This window comes from Etheostoma spectabile, chromosome 1 (genome assembly GCF_008692095.1).
Source record: "Etheostoma spectabile isolate EspeVRDwgs_2016 chromosome 1, UIUC_Espe_1.0, whole genome shotgun sequence".
Taxonomy (NCBI): domain Eukaryota; kingdom Metazoa; phylum Chordata; class Actinopteri; order Perciformes; family Percidae; genus Etheostoma; species Etheostoma spectabile.
In genome coordinates this window covers 16,872,594-16,880,685 of record NC_045733.1, presented here as the reverse complement: position 1 = coordinate 16,880,685, position 8,092 = coordinate 16,872,594, and positions in this window count along the sequence as shown.

Sequence of the window (8,092 nt, the reverse complement as noted above, 5' to 3'; positions counted from 1 at the left end):
TCACAGTGTAGTGCAAACAGTGATTAGATTGCGAGTAGAAATTGTCAGAAGACTGAGTATGGGCCATAATTTACACCTCACTAATTGAAAACAACACTGCTATTATTTTGAACATGCCTCTTTAAATTACAGATTCAATTGCACAGAATGAGCAGCATGCATGTATTCTGTGACTCTACAACACACAGACACACATTACTAGTCAATCATTTATCACTTCTACCAACCATTGGACTGTTATTTTTATGAACTGTAGTATATATTATTCTAATTTGGAGGACCTGTGCAAATCATATTGAATACTAGCATGATCTAAGAAAGAGGCCCTATAACATAAGGTGTCACTTTTTTCTGCACATATTATCAGTCAGTGTCAGCTGAATGCTAATTAATTTGTAATGGTGACAACTTCATTTTTCAGAGGCAAGTGGACAAAAAATGCCACAGGCAGCAAAATACTGGTGTGAATTATATTAAAATAAAAAAATAAAATTCTTGTTATTGTAAAAAACTAAAACAAAAAAACACACTGACAAATAAGAATTTTAGCATTCAAATACAAGTTGAAGTTTGCATGCTTTGGGATTGAATGTCATAACCTACATCTACAGTATTTTGCTCCAATTGCAATAGGAAACAAACCAACAAACAAAATAGCAGCGATTGATCAGCATCATCTCATTTAAATGAAAACAGAGCAAAGAATAAGATTGAGATTTCCCTGCCTGCCAGCTGTTTTCCATGGTGACCTGCACCTGCTACACAGTGGGAAGGTCATTGCCAATCGAATCAGTGTAATGTTGGTGCTTCTGTGTGCACCCTTCAGAGAAAAGCTAAATGCATTATGGGCAGAATCCTGCTGGGTGTGTGGGTGTGTCTGCCTGCCTGTCTCTCTAGATGTCAGTCAGTGTGTCTTTCTTATTGTCTTTGTGTGAGTCGGGATGATGCAAGTGTGTGAGGCAGCTAGATGCAGAAGCCCACAGCAGATGAGCCCTTGCAGTGATTGGCTGGTCCCTGTCGTGTGCTGATAGGTTGCTGTCTCTTTCTGTTCAAACAGGGGTCTAATCAGACACTTTAGCAGGCTGTCTTGTTCAAACACACCATGCTCTGCACTAGGGATCTGGCAAACACAGGCTTGTAAATTTGTGTGTGAGTGTGCGTGTGTTTGTGCATGCTGAGGGTCAGTGTAATTAGTGTTGGTGAGGAGATGGAAGTTTAGAAATCTGTCTAGCTAAGTTTTCCTGGTCCTCATTCTGTCACACTACCATATCTATCACACATTTCAGTCCCTCATCTGTGTGTGTGTGTGTGTGTGTGTGTGTGTGTGTGTGTGTGTGTGTGTGGCTTATAATAATCAGCAACTCTTAAGAATACTACTATATTCTGTGGTAAGCAGATATCCAAACATACACTAAGCAGGCCGCCAGTGTTGTGGGATGTGCTGATTGGAGGGACTCTGAGCTCATTGGTTAGGAAGAAATTACACCAATTTGTCCCCATTGTATCACTGCTGTAAAGGCCTCTTCTTTTTGCCGCCTCCTTTGCTTTTCTTTTCTCTTTCTCTCAGTTTTTATCAGTCTGCCCTTTGTTTTTCTTTTCTTAAAATCAGCTCACCTCCATGCATCTGCTTTTTTCCTTCCCCAATTTGTGCTTCACCCATCATTGCCATTACTTTTTCCTTTCTACACTAGCTCAGCTCACCCCGGCCCTATGTATTATATGTAAGATGGGACACTCTATCTAAGGTTGTCACCATAACTGACTTACTATTTGACCTTGAACGTCCCCAAGATCAACTCTCTAAATTGAAAGAGAATCCATTATTTAAAAAACAAAAAACTGTTCAGCCACCGCAAACATTTTTTTAGCACCTGTGTGTCATGAGAGTAATTTTCTTCCTTTTTTGCAACCTTCATAAAACAGACAGGAGCCTTACTGTTTCTTAAATGAGTTTGGTAAACCTCTGGCAGGCTTTTTGTGAAGCAGCTTCAGGTGTTACGAGTGTTACCTTAGTCTCGAAGCTTAGATTGTAGTTTGAAATATTGCTAGGGAGAAATGGAAAATGCAACCACAGGTGAACTGGCTAGATTAACACGTGGAGAAGCGTATTGCACTTTAAACTAGGGCCCGACCGATATGGGCTTCATATTGCCTCAAATTGGAAAGCATATATGCCGATACCGATATGTCTGTGATCCAGGCTGATATCTGATATGATCTGCCAACCAATCTGTCTAGTTCTACTTTAAACAACCCCAAACCTCTAACTTATGTGGAAATCTTTACATACACACTGTAACGCTCTCCCTTCTCTTCATTGAAGCCTCTATGTTTACAGGCTTGTGGTGATGCAAAATGTGCTATAGTTGTCATAAAAAATCTATATTTGGTACTGCCAATTTGTTTTGTTTTGTCATGGTCAAAAAAATATGTAGCAGAGAATCGTGCTAACAATTTTAAACAAAAAAATTGTGATTCATATTTCCCCCCGATTCGGGCAGGCCTAATTGAAACATACCTGCAACTTAGAATTATCCCATGTTCGGGTCATGGTTGCTCACGGCGTGACGTAGCACACATCTTAACAGGATGGAATTTCAACGCTAAACCCAGAACAGCTGAGGTGGGTATCAGTCTGATTCAGACAGAGGGCATGTCTTCTATTTGATTTTAAGATAATAGAAAGTCCCTGAGTGATGAGTACATTAGAAAAAGCTATTCAGAGCTCAAAGAGTGTCTGGGACATGTCAACGCTGTAGCCTTTTCTAGTGTTTGTGTGTGTGATTGGTCCCTTGTCTTGTGTGTGTGTGTGTGTGTGTGTGTGTGTGTTTTTTGTCTCCCTCCTTCTTGTTTTTTTTCTCTCTGTGTTTTTGTGGCCTTGGGACAATGTCCCAGTGTGTTGTTTGTAACTGTTTGTGAAAATTATGTTTCCTATGTTGTGTTTTCTGAATATAAAAAATGTGATCACAAAAAAAGAGCATCCAGGACATATAGGGCATCAACATCAAGAACTGCTGCTTACACACTGAAACTTACACACATCAAAATATTTCATGCAGTAAATGTCAGTGACCCTTGGCGAATATGTACGTTAGTCTCGACTCACTTAACCTCCCTTTAATTTTACTTGTGAAACTAATTGTCTTGGTACCTGAAGCATTTGCTAATTACAGACATTTCCAGTGAAGAGAATGTTAATGCATTAGTGGAGTGTTAAGACCTTTCTTTGTTCTGTGTGTGCATGTTTTTTTCACTTGTTCGTGTTAATGTAGGGACATAATGAGAACCTTCACACAGTCACATCATGGGCTTTCTATGTGGGGACAAAAAGCAGATCCCTGAAAGGTAAACAGTGTGATTCAAGGTCAGGAATTGTTTTTTAGTTAAAATCTGGTTTAAGATCAGGTTAAGGTCAAGGTTAGAGTTGGGTTTATGCAGTGGTAGGGGTTTGGGTTAGGGTCAGGCTCTAGGGAATGAGTATAAATGCAGTATCCTTGTAAACAACTAAAATAAGTGTGCATGTGTGTTGTATTTTAATTTGAATTGCTTTGATTTTTTTAAGAGGGCTCGGAGACAGTAACACCTCACGCACACACAGACACACACAGTGCACACACACACAAAGATCATGCCTCTGTGCGTTAATCCCTCTGTGCACTGTGGTTCAATTCCATGGAGGTTAATTAGATATAATCAGAGGGAATCACTGTTCTGCCACAGAACCAAATCAACTAATTTGTTATCACTGAACTCTTCCCTTTGTCTTTCTTACAGCCCTTTTTGCATGTCTGTCTGTCTGTCTGTCTGTGGAAGCGGTGGCTGTGGGTTGGGGAATTTGTGTATATATTTTGGTGGCCTTGATGGTGTTTTTAGTGAAGGGTGCAACTCACAACTTGTTTTTCTCTCGACTTATTCTTTTCTGTCTATGTCTTACCATCCTTAAAGGAACTACAAAATACAAGTCAATCACAAAACTTCGTAAGCAAATTACTGCACTTTAAATCCCAGATTGATTGATAAACAGGTATAACACTGTATGATCATAGAACACTGAAGGTTTTCTTTAAGTTTAGATAACAACAAAGGTCACAGGCTTGCAACTCTGACACACGATGGAGGCGGAATATAAAAAGTGAGTTTATCTCGGGGCGCTCTATGGCACAGGAAAAATCCGAACCTTACTATGATTATGTATTGAAGACTTGAGATTCACCAAAACCGTAATGGGTTTTCACTAATTTCTTTCTAACCTGTACACCTGTGGCTGCATCTTGTCTAATATTCTCTTCTTGCAATTTATAAAAGTCATCCTATGATGCAAAACCACCAAACAGAAGCCCTTTTAAAACAGCCTGTTCAGTATTATGTTGTGTTACTCACCCTTCTGTATCAAAGGTACGAACACAGAACGAGGACAGAGTTGTACTGCTGTTGGAACTACACAGACACACTAGAAGCCAATGCTGTTGTGTAAAATGCCTTGCTTCTTTTGCTTCTGGATTCCCAGCATGCTTTCTAAAATCCCTCACTGGGGCATTATGTCGCTGTGTTTGGGTTCACTGTAAAAATTAAATAATGGCACATCTTCTTTACGGCAGTATTGCAGAATCTCTTTGTAAAAGAGCGTATAGACTGAGGGTTATCGCCTGGCTATGGAACTTCCTTGTTAGCTGGTTGCACCTTTTAGCACAAATGGCAGTGTTTGTGAAGATGGTGAGGTACTGTGACCATGTTGCTATATTAGTAACGGCTACTGGTTGTTCAGAAGATTCACCTGAATGGAAGATGGGGCAATAAACAGGATAGTGTGAACCAGTGTCATTGCAGTCGTGATGACTGTCATACCAACGCAGCCCTTCGCTTTTGTTAAACACAGTGGCATTTTCAGTCTGAACACAGTACACCCTGCCAATCAATATCCTCCCTGGCAGGTGAACGGAAATGCATGGCACATGTATCAGAGGTGATGCATGGTTGTCCACACATACAAGAGTTTAGCTGAGTGTATGGTCTTTCCAGGTTAAGAGAAAAAGAGGTCAATAGCTAAGTTTCCATCCACTTTGCAATCAAATTATCTGAAGTTTGGTAAAAAAAACTCATGCAAATAAAACTGGTGAAAGTGTGTTTCCATCCAACGGCTTTAAAACGAACCTGTGTGTAATGACGTCACATGCTGTTTTGCAATCAAATTGGTATATTGAATTGATTTTAGACAATTTAAGCACCGAATTGCACAACATTCAAGCAAAAGTTTTTCTAAACAAAATGGATCACGCCGTCTACCAACAAATGATCAATATTGCTCAAGTTGTAATAGTGCTTATGTGCCAGCTGATAGCGACATATCAAGCTATAATAAGAATACAACAACACATTGTCATGATGATGCAGATGCAAACTTGCCTTTTTATTGTCCCTCCGGCACCGCTGCAAGACAACTCTTTTTTTGAGACATGTCTCGCTGTTTGAGCGCCTTCCATTTACTCCGGAGGACGTCCCACAGCTTGTCCTAACCTTTGTTGGCCATTTCCTTCGCGAGTTCCTGATAAATTAAATTCAAAAAGTCTCTCGTCTCTCCACTTACATCTGTCTTTGTTGACACCCGCCATGTGTGCTAACAGAGCGGAAATACTGGAATTAACTAAAACTTCTTCTTCGTTTTGTGATATGTTGCAACCATAAAATAAAATTAAAAAACTAAAACTAATCGCAATTTCTTATTTATTCTGCAAATAACGTTTCCATCAGCGTTTATCACATAAGCCGAATATCAATCAAGATAAAATCCGATGAGACCGAACGTATTTCCTCTGAGTCGATAGTCATGAAATTCCATCGGATTTTACTATTTCCATATGGCATTTTTCATTCAAAATCACCTAATTCGGATAAAAACGTGTGGATGGAAACATAGCTACTGTTGCCGTGTCTTAGTGTCACTGTCCTTTTATTGGAGCGTATTAGCCCTTGAGCAGGGCACGTAAACACAACAGTGAGTCCATGAATGCTTACAGTCAAAGATTGTGGTGGTGCTCCTAGCTGAGTATCTGTGTAACAATGCTCAGTATTTAGCAGTGAAATAACAAGGCCGTCAAAGCAGGGTAAATAGAGGTTAAAAATATCCCTAAGCACATCTCTGCTCTGTCATTGCCTCCCTTTTGATTGATGGCAGGATGTGTCATTCCTATCATTGTTCCTTTTTTTCTGGATCCCCTCAGCTATTTCGTGAGAATATGTTAATTTCACATTCCAATTAAGAAGAAGTCACTCAAAGGAGGTGAGTCAAGATTCAATATGAAATAATTGGAAAATTGTTCAGCTTTATGCTGTTGCACGGATTTAAAGTGCAATGCGGTTAGAAGTCTGTGTTCAACCAAATTAATTTATGCTACAGTAAACAGTAACGTGGAAACCTGAATTCTTCAAGAAGGCTGTTCTTTTTAATAATGACTTATTAGCTGTTTAAGGATTCTGTGCGGCCCAGCTAATACTCCAAAAAGAATTCTCCATACTCCGTATGACATTCTTTACCAGCCTTGGTTGATTTTAGGGCTCATATATGACAAGACCTTACAGCCTATAGCATTTGGGATCTGACAGAAAAAGAGAAGAAAAAAAGTGTGTGTTTGCCAGAGACCACACACACTGCCTGTATTCAGGAAAACTAGACTGTGGACATTTTGTATTAGGTGTGTACTTGTTTGTGGACGTGTGTGTGTGTTTATGGTTTGTAGGTGCGTTATTGTGGGGGTGAGTGGTCATGCAATGTTATCAATAATTTATCAGCTCTGCTCATGCATTTAACACTTAGTTTCACTTGTTTTACTCATCTGGCTCCTCTACCACAGGGGGAATAATCATTGAATTATTAAATTAAAACTATTAGCATCAAAACCCTCCCTCTCTGCTCAACAGATTCATCTTTGCAGTAAAAGAAAAACATCGGTATGGAATAAATCCCTCAGTAAGTACCTAAAGGAAATGCAGTCAGCGTAACACATACAGTTACACATAGGGATTCAACAATTATAGATTTTGTCGGTACGATTATAGTCTGAAAAATAATCAGTTTTACAATTATCACAATTATAGTGCTTAAATTAATTCACTGCTAATTTATGAAATTCCAACAGAAACAGAAATAATACTTTTGAATATTTTGAAAATGATCACATGATCAATCATCAACCTTTTTATTTAAATTAATCTGCAAAGATTAGAGACTAGAGGCGAAGCCGAGCTAGCTGCCGGCAGTATTGAGTCAAGTGACAAACTTTGACTTTAAACGGTTTCTTCACAATGTCTGAGTTTAAAGCACATCTTGTTGTAACGTAAGGGACGTGTTCATGTTGCACCGGACATTTTAATTGCATGTTTTGTCTGTTAAAAGGCACAAAGGCATTCTTTAGAACAATGCCCCCACAACTGGCATTTCAGCTGACTGGGATCTCCGGCCGTTAGCTGCAGTAACTCCAGTTTGCTAGCACCAATTTGCGTCATTTTGTTTCTCCTATCGACAGTACTCGTAGACATCTAGTGATCAAGATTAAGTTAAAAATTGACCGGAGTTCTCCTTTAACTGCTGCATCCACAGTTACACACTGAGAAACATTTGACTTGGATTCAACCTTGAAGCAGGGAATATTATAGCTGTGGAAGAAACTAATTTAAACTGGAACCGACTTCAATTCAAATGGAAATTAAAAAGCCAATTAAATGTATTTCTGTGACTAGATACAGTATTTAATATATGGGCTTGTTTGTATATTAAAGGAACTTGGAAAGGATGAGAATTAAACAAAAATCATAAAAAAAAAAAAAAAAAATGGATTAGCTTCTGAAAGTCAGCCTAGGAAATTGAAGTCTGGACGACAGCCACTGAGAAATAATTGAGCCTGGCAGCTGGAAGCCAGGCCAATCACTGAGCTAATGGCAGTAGTTTAGATGACATGAGTTGTCGCTTCCTTAAACCTTGCAGCTTCATGGGGAACTTTTTAAACTAGATGTTTAAAACAAATAAAACAAAGCATGAGTCTCCCTTGTCAATTTTCCCAAAACAGCCACCATGGTTTTCCACTTTGAGGAAGAAGGA